At 41.8% G+C, this 11342-nt stretch overlaps 1 long non-coding RNA gene across 1 annotated transcript; it reads left to right on the top strand.

The window, feature by feature from the left end:
• The first annotated feature begins 5839 nt into the window (after positions 1 to 5839).
• LOC132657245 (uncharacterized) lies at positions 5840 to 9352 on the top strand. Its single transcript, XR_009595110.1, has 2 exons — positions 5840 to 5918; positions 7034 to 9352. It is a non-coding gene; the product is annotated as an uncharacterized LOC132657245 (long non-coding RNA).
• The last annotated feature ends 1990 nt before the right edge of the window (positions 9353 to 11342 follow it).

Raw genomic sequence — 11342 nt, 5'->3', positions numbered from 1 at the left:
TGACTGCTTGACTAATGGAATTCAGAGATAAAGGCACTATGCTAGTTTTCGTACACTGACCTTAAAGGCACTGGGTTTTCCCTTTCTCGCTCTCAGGATACTTATATTTGAGAACCACCTATCATGCTATCAGGAAGCCCAAGCAACACATGAATCCTGTCAAGTTTACCCCAGCTGACCTCTAATTGAGCAAATGAGTTATCCCTGCTGAGCCCTGACAAATAGAAGATTCATGATCAAAATAAATTATTGTTGTTTTAAGTGAGTGAATTTTAGAGTGGATTATTAAGCAGCAGTGTATAACTGATACCATCAACTTGCCACAGGCTTAAAACAAATTTCTCTCTAATTAAATGTCAATTTTGAAATCTAAGAAAGCAGATTTGAGATGTGGTATTTTGCAGCAAACATGAATTTGATATCAGTGTTTTATAGCAAGCTGTGTTAAATCAATATTCTGCATATTTAAAATTGAAAGCAGTAACATTGATAACAAAAATAGAACACTGTTGGCCATTCAATTGATAATGCTATTCCTAACATAGGAGTCTTATTGTCATTACCTTTGCCATTTTTTGCGTTCAGCTTTGTGTCACTCTGTGAAGAACAATTTTGGTGTTTTGATATCTCTAGAACATTAGATTACATGGAGAGGATTATGATTATGTAAGCATAAAGATGTTCAGCCTGGAACAGAAATACACCAACACAAAACCTTATGGAATTTAAAGTAGATGAAACTCTAGAGGACCAAATGAATTTACTACCACACATCTCAATTACTTACAGTAAAGATATATTCACTTAGTTATCATTCCCTTGACAAACACATAATGAGCCTTAACCATGTATTACACCAAGCATCTGCTAGTGGCCAAACATAAAGATGAATAAGAAGGCACAGTGAATAACAACCAGCATCCATGGTTCTCTTCTGAAAACCTTGTTCCTTTTTCAACTCACTTGGGTTCAGTCACTCCCCACTCTTGTCTATAAAGCATTTTTACCTGCACCCCTGGGGAAACTGGGACTTATGGATCACAAAACCAAACTAAATTCTGTCAATTTGATTAAAGATGTTAAGCTCTTGGCTTTGAGTCATGCAAATGAATCAACAGCATGGGTAGTTATGGGTAGTCACTCTGGCCACTGGATTGATTTGGGGTGAGCAGCGCCACAATCAGAGCAAGGCTAATGAGGTGGGCTCTCTGGTGACGAAAAGGAGGCCCTTTCTTGATCCCAGACATGAATGGGAGAACATATATTACAGTTTGCTGGGGTATTAATCACAATGTTGGGGGAACGAGCCACAGAAATCAGCATTTTTGGCTAGCTTACCCAGAAAGTTTACAAATCACAATACCAGACAGAGAGCAAGAACCTAGTCTCATATCAGGCACAGTCCAGATTCTGGAGAAGATATAGGTGTTTTAGTCAGGAATCAGGATAATTTTCAGTAAAGAAAGAAGATGGCCACAGAAGGTGCATGGTTTGAAGCCAGTGAGCCCAAGTGGGCCCCCAGAGGAAAACTACTTCTCTCTTGTAGGCACTGGCTCAGAAGGAGCCTCAGGAGAGCAGGGAGGGGCTGCAGAATCAAATGGAGACCACCCTGGGCACAGCAGGACCTAGCTGGTGTGAACGTGTTAAACAGTAATTGGAAAAGGAAGAACAAAGGGTGGGTGAGACATGGTCCCCATCCTCCATAGTCAAACAGCCTCCAGTCTTGGGAGAGAAGCAGGCAGAGTTTGACCAGTCCTGTGGGGGTACCAGGAAGACACCGCCTACCCTGGTGTGGGGTTTCATGAATGGCTCTGGGAACGTGAGTCTGAAGAACCAGTGGACTCTTGTTCTTGGGTTGTTTGTGCTGTTTGCTTTATTTTGCTTACATACTTTACCACAGCCCTGAAAGGCATTAAAGCAATTTTCAACTGGGCTGTTCCCAGCTGAGAAGAGCTTTGAGGGCAGAAAAACAAGCAGTAAGTAAGGAACAAAGCAATGATGAACACAAGCAGAGCAGAGAGGGGAAAGGAGTGGCGTGCAGTGACCAGACCGACTGGTTACAGTGGAGCCAAAAGAAGATGGTTCCACCAGGTGAACTGTGACAAGGACCTGGGCCAAGTCAGGCTCAGTGGACTGGGAAAACGGGGGAACTATGTTGTGAAATCTGCAACCACTGAACACAAATGGAATACAGTGGGTTAAAGAAAAAAAAGAACAATGAAGTATCTAGTTTGGCTCAGGTCAAATGGAAACATTATTAGCCAGGCTGAGACATATGGGATGAGTGAAGCAGAGGGACATCTGTGCAGCAATGAAGAGGTCAGTTCAGACCCAGCTGTTTGGAATTTTTAAAATATAGATTATGAACAACATAGGTGAGAGGGATCAAACGTACAAAACTTCCAGTTACAAAATAAGTAAGTCATGGGAATGTAATCTACAGCATGGTGACTATAGTTAATAGTACTGCTTTGTGTATTTGAAGGTCACTGAGAGAGTATGTCTTAAAAGTTCCCATCACAAGACAAACAATGTGTAAGTATGTCTGGTGATAGATATTAACTAGACCTATTGTGATGATCATTTTACAATGTATACAAGTATTGAATCATTATCTTGTACACTTAAAACTAATATAAAGTTATATGTTAATTCTATTCTATTTGGTAAAATTTTTAATTCAGGGAAAAAATTCCATATAAATGTGCTTTGAATATGTTCAGTTCAGTTCAGTCATGCAGTCATGTCCGACTCTTTGCGACCCCATAAGTCACAGCATGCCAGGCCTCCCTGTCCATCACCAACTCCTGGAATTCACTCAAACTCATGTCCATCGAGTCGGTGATGCCATACAGTCATCTCATCCTCTGTCGTCCCCTTCTCCTCCTGCCCCCAATCCCTCCCAGCATCAGAGTCTTCAACTCTTCGCATGAGGTAGCCAAAGTACTGGAGCTTCAGCTTTAGCATCATTCCTTCCAAAAGAAATCCCAGGGCTGATCTCCTTCAGAATGGACTGGTTGGACCTCCTTGCAGTCCAAGGGACTCTCAAGAGTCTTCTCCAACACCACAATTCAAAAGCATCAATTCTTCGATGCTCAGCTTTGAATATGTTGCTGCTGCTGCTGCTAAGTTGCTTTAGTCATGTCCGACTCTGTGCGACCCCATAGACGGCAGCCCACCAGGCTCTGCCGTCCCTGGGATTCTCCAGGCAAGAACATTGGAGTGGGTTCACTTTCACTTTTCACTTTGAATATATTAGGGTAGGTCAAATTATTAAATAAAGAGTTTTGATATCAAAAAGTCAGGGAAAAACTTGCTTCTAAAGAAATAGCAACAACAAATAGGTGATCTACAAAAATCTACCACAATTACCTCACTCAAGGAGAATAATTTTGATAAAATGATGTGAAAGCAAGCTATTTTACTAGAAATATTTAATATAGCAGGTGCTACTTTAGTTCCAAGTGCAAATGAAACGGAAGAGATGATCCTACGATCATAAAAAGTATTAGTGATTTATTTGTAATAAATACTACCTATGTATAAATAGAGTAAAGCATAGTGCTGAATAAGAGAACTATGAGATAATTCTGAAGATAAAAAAATGATAAAAATAGAGAAGATCAATGATAGATAGACAGACAGACAGATAATGTAGACAAAACAGTTGTGGAAGAGCTACTAATCAGAGCTGGAAGCTTAAGCTCTAACCTCAAGGAAGGAACAGAACAAAATGAATAGAGATTGGAGTACAGGAGTTTCAAAAATAAGATGAAGTCAGGATAGGGTCTCAATTTGCAACACCCTTAAGAGCTAAGGACTGATTACACAGATCCATCATTTTATCCCAAACTGCTTTGAGTTGTGATGTTTCAAGTTTTGTTGTGTTTTTGACTTTTTTTGTTGTGTTTGCTTTTGCCTAACAGAAAATACTCTGGAAAAGGATAGGGTATGAATAGGCTACAGGTCAGCAGTAAGAGCAGTGCATTCTTATTTCAAAATTAGGAGTGGAGGGGGACAAGCAGATGGGAAATAATGACCATCACAGCTGCTTGCTGGAGCCCACAAGTCAGCCGAGGGGCCAAGAACTGACCCAAGCTGTGAGACGCCTAGTGAAAGGACTGTTAATCCAGACCTCTGCAGATCACACAGGTTAAGCTCCCAAAAAAGGCATGAAAACAAACAGTGAGCCTGCCTTGGCTCTACTACTGAGCACATAAACTGCTCTAGAGAAAAACAGCACCATTTTGTACATGAAACTTGGCAAACCCAGAGCGTCGACAATGTAGTGAGAGTCAGTTGATGTTTGACCTCCCCAAGACTCAGCCTCTGAGTTTCCAGCCCCTCTGAACCTTGACCATGAGCACATCTCACTAAGGCCTCTGATAATGAAAACCTTTTCTTTGCTATGTCCCCCAGCTGTCACTTGAACTTACTGGTAAAATTTCAGCGGACAATAGTGAGACTGTCAAGTCAAACAGTAACTCTTTCAGTGATTCCAGCGAGGTCTCTGAATTTACTTGGATGTCAGGAGTCCAGCGTTGGCGGACAGGACACAGAGGAGAAACAGCAATGCTAGGGCAAGACGTGTCATCAGAAGGAGGCTCTCCTTTCTAGGGAGAAAGAGACAACTATGGGCGAGTGCTTCCCTGCTAAAGACATAACATCACGCTTTATATCTGTAAGATTCAATTACTTCACTAGCTTTATTGATCATACATCCAAGAGTTTGAAGCCTAGAGCAGGGTCGTAAAGGCATAAGAAAAGAGAAATGCATAAATGTTGAAAACAGCAGAATAATGGGAAATTATGAGGATGGGAAATTATGAGGATTGAGAAACATTCTAAGGGAAGAGGACACAAGACGGGTTTTGGTGATCACAGAACACTGACTTCAGATAACAGTGTCAACCCTGGGAGACTAGCCAGGTTGGCGAGAGCTGGGCCATGCCCTGGTCAAGCAGGCTAGATTATTTGTCTCACCATCTCTGTCAATCCCAAACTTTTAGTGAGACAGGCAGCAGAGATACTGAAAATACTTAATGGATGTCAAGGTCTGAGCAACAAGAACAGATGTGGGCCGGAGTGCTGGCAGAGGTGCTGGAGACCTCCTGCCCAGCTGAATCCCGGGGAGATCACAGAATTGGGCCCAGGCATCCAGGGTATCAGAGCAGCTTCTTAACAACCAAGACAGAACTTCTTCAATAGTCGTCAAATTTGTGTGCACTCACAGCATGGACCTGCAATAACTGCCCTTTCTGGAACCCTGATCTTGTTCTCCTCCAAATAAAGACCAGATATCCTTACATAGCACCCTATTTATCTAATTTTATATCACCCCAGGTTTGGTTGTCTGTTTACCTATCTACCTCCTCACTGTTGTAAAATGTTGAAAAAGCAGTCCTGTTTTTCTCTGCGTTTTCATTACCTAGCATAATAGTTAATGGACTTCCTTGTGGCTCCGTGTAAAGAATCCCCCTGCAGTGTAGGAGATGTGGGTTCAATCTCTGGATCAGGAAGATCCCCTGGAGGAGGGCATGGCAACCCACTACAGTATTCTTGCCTGGAGAATCCTATGGACAGAGGAGCCTGGCAAGCTATGGTTCATGTATCAAAGAGAGTCAGACATGACTCAAATGACTTGGCATTCTGCATGCACATAATACTTTGCCTCTATTTCAGAGGGGAGTGTTGGAATCCTGGAAGAAGTCGAATCTGAGAGGAATTTGTGTGGGCTAAAATTCAGGCTTACGGAGTGGGGAGAACTGGATTTGCAGGCTGAAGAAATGCAATAATAGAAAGCAGGAAGTGAGAAGGAAGTGCTATTGCAGAGAGAGGAAGTACTGAAGCCTGGCTGCATGAACGAAGGCAGGAGTACGGAGCAAGTCTGAAATCCTATTCTGAGACCAGACGGTCAGGTGAGATCAATGATCGGCTCAAGGAAGTTGAAATGTTTCTTGTAGACTGCAGAGAGAAGTGGAAAATTGTAGAACACAGGCAAACCTTGACTGCAGGTGTGTGACATATTACGTGGGAAAAAGTCCAGTTATGGGGTGGTTCAACAATCAAGGCAGGAGGCAGGGTCAGAACTTGACCCTGGCAGTTAAGAACAGTGGGAATGGTGAGGACAACTTATATAGGAGAGACATTATGGAGTATGATTACCAGCCCTTGATAAATGATCAGAAGCCAAAATAATGGGGAGTCTGGATCAAAGATGACGGCAAAGTTGTGAGCCTTGATTCCAGAGTGAGTAACTGAGAGAAGCCCCAGGTTGAGGTTGAACTGACAGGGAAAAAGAAGGGCTACAGTAAGGACATTTGACTCTGATGGACTAGATGGAAAACCAAGGGGAGGGTTGTGAAAACTAAGGGGAGGGTTGCAAAAACCATCTCAAATGTTGAGTCAGAGTTAGGCGAGACCTCAGAGATGAAGTTAGGGAATTGGCTCAAGCAGACTCAAATTTTATTGAGTCATGAAAAGACAAAGCTTAGCAGCTGCTCCGCATGCTTTCAGAGGTAGGCTGGGATCCTCTCTGTGGTGCTCACTTCCTCTTTCCCTAAAACTCGCTGCTCCTCTGTGTCTCTCAGAGGAAGGTGAAGGAACGATTCCTGAGCTATCTAGCAGAATTGCCATCGTGCATAGCTGATGTCCCAGAGGCAAGGAAGAGAGGAAGCAGCCGCGACCCAAAGTTTTACTCAACCTCCAAAGAATTATATTTATAAAAGCTTTCTAATGGTGTATTATAAATCATTGGAAATGGAGAGAATTTTCTGGAACAATAATTTGTTCATGAGTAAAATATATTAACCATGTTAAGAAATGCTAGATTGTTCAGAGGAGTTTTAATTTGGCCCAAGAGACCCAGTATCTCTAAGGAATTGTTTTGTTTTTCTCTAAGTACACAAGACAAATGTATTGATCACAAGCTGACATTGTCATCGTTACTGATAATAATAGCACAGATCTTCGCTCATCAAGTAAAATGTTCTTGTGTTCTGCTCTTACTGGGTTTGTTGTTGTTTCTCTTTAGTCACTCAGTCATGTCCGACTCTTGTGATGCCATGGACTGTAGCTCACCAGGCTCCTCTGCCCATGGGATTTCCCAGGGAAGAATACTGGAGTGGGTTACCATTTCCTTCTCCCGAGGATCTTCATGACCCAAGATCAAACCCACATCTCCTGCATTGCTAGGCGGATTCTTTACCACTGAGCCACTGAGCCTTACAGGATTTATTTGTTAGTAAGTTTGCTTATCTATGCTGAGGGTTAATATACTATTTTCTCTTTCTGAAAAGGATTCTAAATTTTTAAAAAAACTAAATTATTGTAGGTTACTTCTCCAAAGAATAGCAAGGAGAGATAAGAAAGCCTTCCTCAGCAATCAGTGCAAAGAAATAGAGGAAAAGAACAGAATGGGAAAGACTAGAGATCTCTTCAAGAAAATTAGAGAAACCAAGGGAACAGTTCATGTAAAGATGGGCTCAATAAAGGACAGAAATGGCATGGACCTAACAGAAGCAGAAGATATTAAGAAGAGGTGGCAAGAATACACAGAAGAACTGTATAAAAAAGATCTGCACATCCCAGATAACTACTATGGTGTGATCATTCACCTAGAGCCAGGCATCTTGGAATGTGAAGTCAAGTGGGCCTTAGGAAGCATCACTACAAACAAAGCTAGTGGAGGTGAAGGAATTCCAGTTGAGCTATTTCAAATCCTAAAAGATGATGCTGTGAAAGTGCTGCACTCAATATGACATCAAATTTGGAAAACTCAGCAGTGGCCACAGGACTGGAAAAGATCAGTTTTCATTCCAATCCCTAAGAAAGGCAATGCCAAAGAATGCTCAAACTACCATACAGTTGCAGTCTTCTCACATGCTAGTAAAGTAATGCTCAAAATTCTCCAAGCCAGCCTTCAACAGTAGGTGAACCATGAAATTCCAGATGTTCAAGCTGGTTTTAGAAAAGGCAGAGGAACCAGAGATCAAATTGCCAACATCTGCTGGATCATGGAAAAAGCCACAGAGTTCCAGAAAAACATCTATTTCTGCTTTATTGACTATGCCAAAGCCTTTGACTGTGTGGATCACAATAAACTGTGGAAAATTCTGAAAGAGATGGGAATACCAGACCACGTGACCTGCCTCTTGAGAAATCTATATGCAGGTCAAGAAACAACAGTTAGAACTGGACATGGAACAACAGACTGGTTCCAAATAGGAAAAGGAGTACATCAAAGCTGTATATTGTCACCCTGCTTATTTAACTTTTATGCAGAGTACATCATGAGAAACACTGGGCTGGAAGAAGCACAAGCTGGAATCAAGATTGCCGGGAGAAATAGCAATAACCTCAGATATGCAGATGACACCACCCTTATGGCAGAAAGTGAAGAGGAGCTAAAGAGCCTCTTGATGAAAGTGAAAGAGGAGAGTGAAAAAGTTGGCTTAAAGCTCAACATTCAGAAAACAAAGATCATGACATCCGGTCCCATCACTTCATGGCAAATAAATGGAGAAACAGTGGAAACAGTGTCAGACTTTATTTTGGGGGGCTCCAAAATCACTGCAGATGGTGACTGCAGCCATGAAATAAAAAGACGCTTACTCCTTGGAAGAAAAGTTGTGACCAACCTAGATAGCATGTTAAAAAGCAGAGACATTACTTTGCCAACAAAGGTCCATCTAGTCAAGGTTATGGTTTCTCCAGTAGTCACATATGAATGTGAGAGTTGGACTATAAAGAAAGCTGAGCACAGAAGAATTGATGCTTTTGAATGTGGTATTGGAGAAGACTCTTGGGAGTCCCTTGGATAGCAAGGAGATCCAACTAGTCCATCCTAAAGGAAATCAGTGCTGAATATTCATTGGAAGAACTGATGTTGAAGCTGAAACTCCAATACTTTGGCCCTCTGATGTGAAGAACTGGCTCACTGGAAAAGACCCTGATGCTGGTAAAGATTGAAGGCAGGAGGAGAAGGGGATGACAGAGGATGAGATGGTTGGATGGCATCACTGACTCAATGGACATGAGTTTGAGTAAACCCCAGGAGTTGGTGATGGACAGGGAGGCCTGGAGTGCTGCAGTTCATGGGGTCGCAAAGAGTCAGACACAACTGAGTGACTGAACTGAACTTCTGGACCAAATATTTTGAAAAGCTTAGTGTTCAACAACCCCGTCCTCACATAAAAATGAATTTGATGTCCTAGTTTGTGTAAGAGCACAGGCCCACAATTTATTAACCCTTTCATTTCACAGAAACAATCATAGCACACTGAGTTGGAAATTTTGCTTTTCTCCCAAGTTTACTTGTATTTCAAATAAAAAGGAAATTAAGAGAAAATGACCAAGCGTTTCCATTCTGGTGTCATACTTGCTCTGAATCCTGGGGTGGGCCCTGTGGTGGTTTCCTGCAGCTGCCTTCGCATATTACCACAAACAGGGTGGTTTAAGACAACAGGAAGGCACTTTCCCACCGTTCTAGTCACTTCAAGTTCCTAAATCAAGCAGTCAGCGGGGCCTTGCTTCCTCTGAAGGCTTTAGCGACGACTCTTTCCTTTTCTGGTGGCCCTGGACATGTCCAGGCTTATGGCAGCATTTCTCCAGCCCGTGCTTCTGTCTTCGCGTGGTCTTTTTCCCTCTGTGTCTGTCTTTTGTATAAGGATGCTCACATTACATGTAAGGCCCACCATAATCCAGGATAACCTTATCTCAAGATCTTCCACTTAATTATATCTATGAAGACGCTTTTTCAAATAGTCACTTGCCCAAGTACAGAGGGTAGGACTGGGATATATTTCTTTTGTAGGGGCAAAATTCAACCCACTGCGTTACCAGCTGTGTGACCTTGGGCAACTTATTTTATCTCTCTGTGCCTTTGTTTCCTCATCTGTAAAAATGAGATAGTAATAGCAACCCATAATTATATGAATAAATAATATATACAAACCACTTAGCAAAGTGCTTGAAACATAAATATTGGCTGTTATTATTTGCTTGGCATAATGCCAGAAGCAAACTAAAAAGCAAATAAGGAACAAAAGACAAGATCAAGTTACGACGCTGCTCTTTACCATGCACTATACTTCATATTTCTGTAGCATGGATTTTCCATTTTAAGTTTTATTCAGTATTTCTCTCACTCCAGCCTCACCCAGGCTCTGTGAAATGGAGGTATTAAATATCATATCATACCTATTTTACAGCCTCCCTGGTGGCTCAGATGGTAAAGAATCTGCGTGCAATACAGGGGACCCAGGTTTGATCCCTGGATTGGGAAGATCCCCTAGAGAAGGAAATGGCAACCCAAACTCCAGTATTTTTGCCTGGAAAATTCCGTGAACAGATTGGCCTGGCAGGCTATAATCCACGGCGTCTCAAAGAGTCAGACGCGACTGAGCAACTAACACACACACCTATTTTACAACGAAATAAACAGAGGTACTGTGCGGTTATGTGCAGTAGTTAATATCATCACTGGATCTTGAACTCTTGAAGACAGAATCCAACACTCTATCTCTCTTAGCAATGGAGACAAGCAAGTTATTTCATATTTTCGTGAAAAATCATCCTTCCATGTCAAACATTCTATCTAGAAATAAAAGAGGGGTTGTGATAGAGATCTTGATTTGAAATATATCTATGATCATTAATATGGAAGAAAGACAAAAAAAGAGGAATTAGAAAAGGAGGAAAAAGTATATTTACAAAGTGATGAAAAGGTCTTTATTTAGAATATCCTTTTCTTTCGGGTTTCATATTTCATATGTTGGTATGTTTGGTCTGAAACAGGTTAGCGATAGGCAGCCTCTTCAGGCAAATTGCGTCCAGTCTGTTCCTGTGGCCCCTGGGGTCACAGGGGTTTGGAGCCGCCAGCAGATGTCCCTGGAGAAGCTGTTCTTTGCTCCATCCTTGTTCTAATCGATCTCCGTGGCAGTTATCAGAGGCTCCAGCCCAGTCGTTAACACTTCAGGGAACATGGGGGCAGAAACAGGTAAGAAACAGGCAATAAAAGAGCAGTAAGAAGAAACCGTGTATTTAATCCTTTGCCAACCATGGTGAGAACAAACCCACTCTGTTTTTTTTTTTTTTTCAAAAGGTATTCCTTGATGGGGAAAAAATTAGATGTATAGAAAGGAAAGTACATGAAGGAGGGATTCTGATGTTTTCATCTAAATCACTCAGACTCTTGCTATTAAATTCCCCTGTGAGCTCTCGCTAGAAGACAGAAAGTTGCTTCTTAAAATAAAAAGAACAGAAATAAAAGAAGAAAGAAGGGATGAGATAATTAAGTGGGGACTCATTCTTACAAATTTTATTCTTGAAATATGGGGTGT

Source organism: Ovis aries, chromosome 10, assembly GCF_016772045.2.
Source record: "Ovis aries strain OAR_USU_Benz2616 breed Rambouillet chromosome 10, ARS-UI_Ramb_v3.0, whole genome shotgun sequence".
NCBI lineage: Eukaryota > Metazoa > Chordata > Mammalia > Artiodactyla > Bovidae > Ovis > Ovis aries.
Note: the sequence above shows the minus strand (reverse complement) of the source record. Positions and strands in the feature narration are given on the sequence as shown.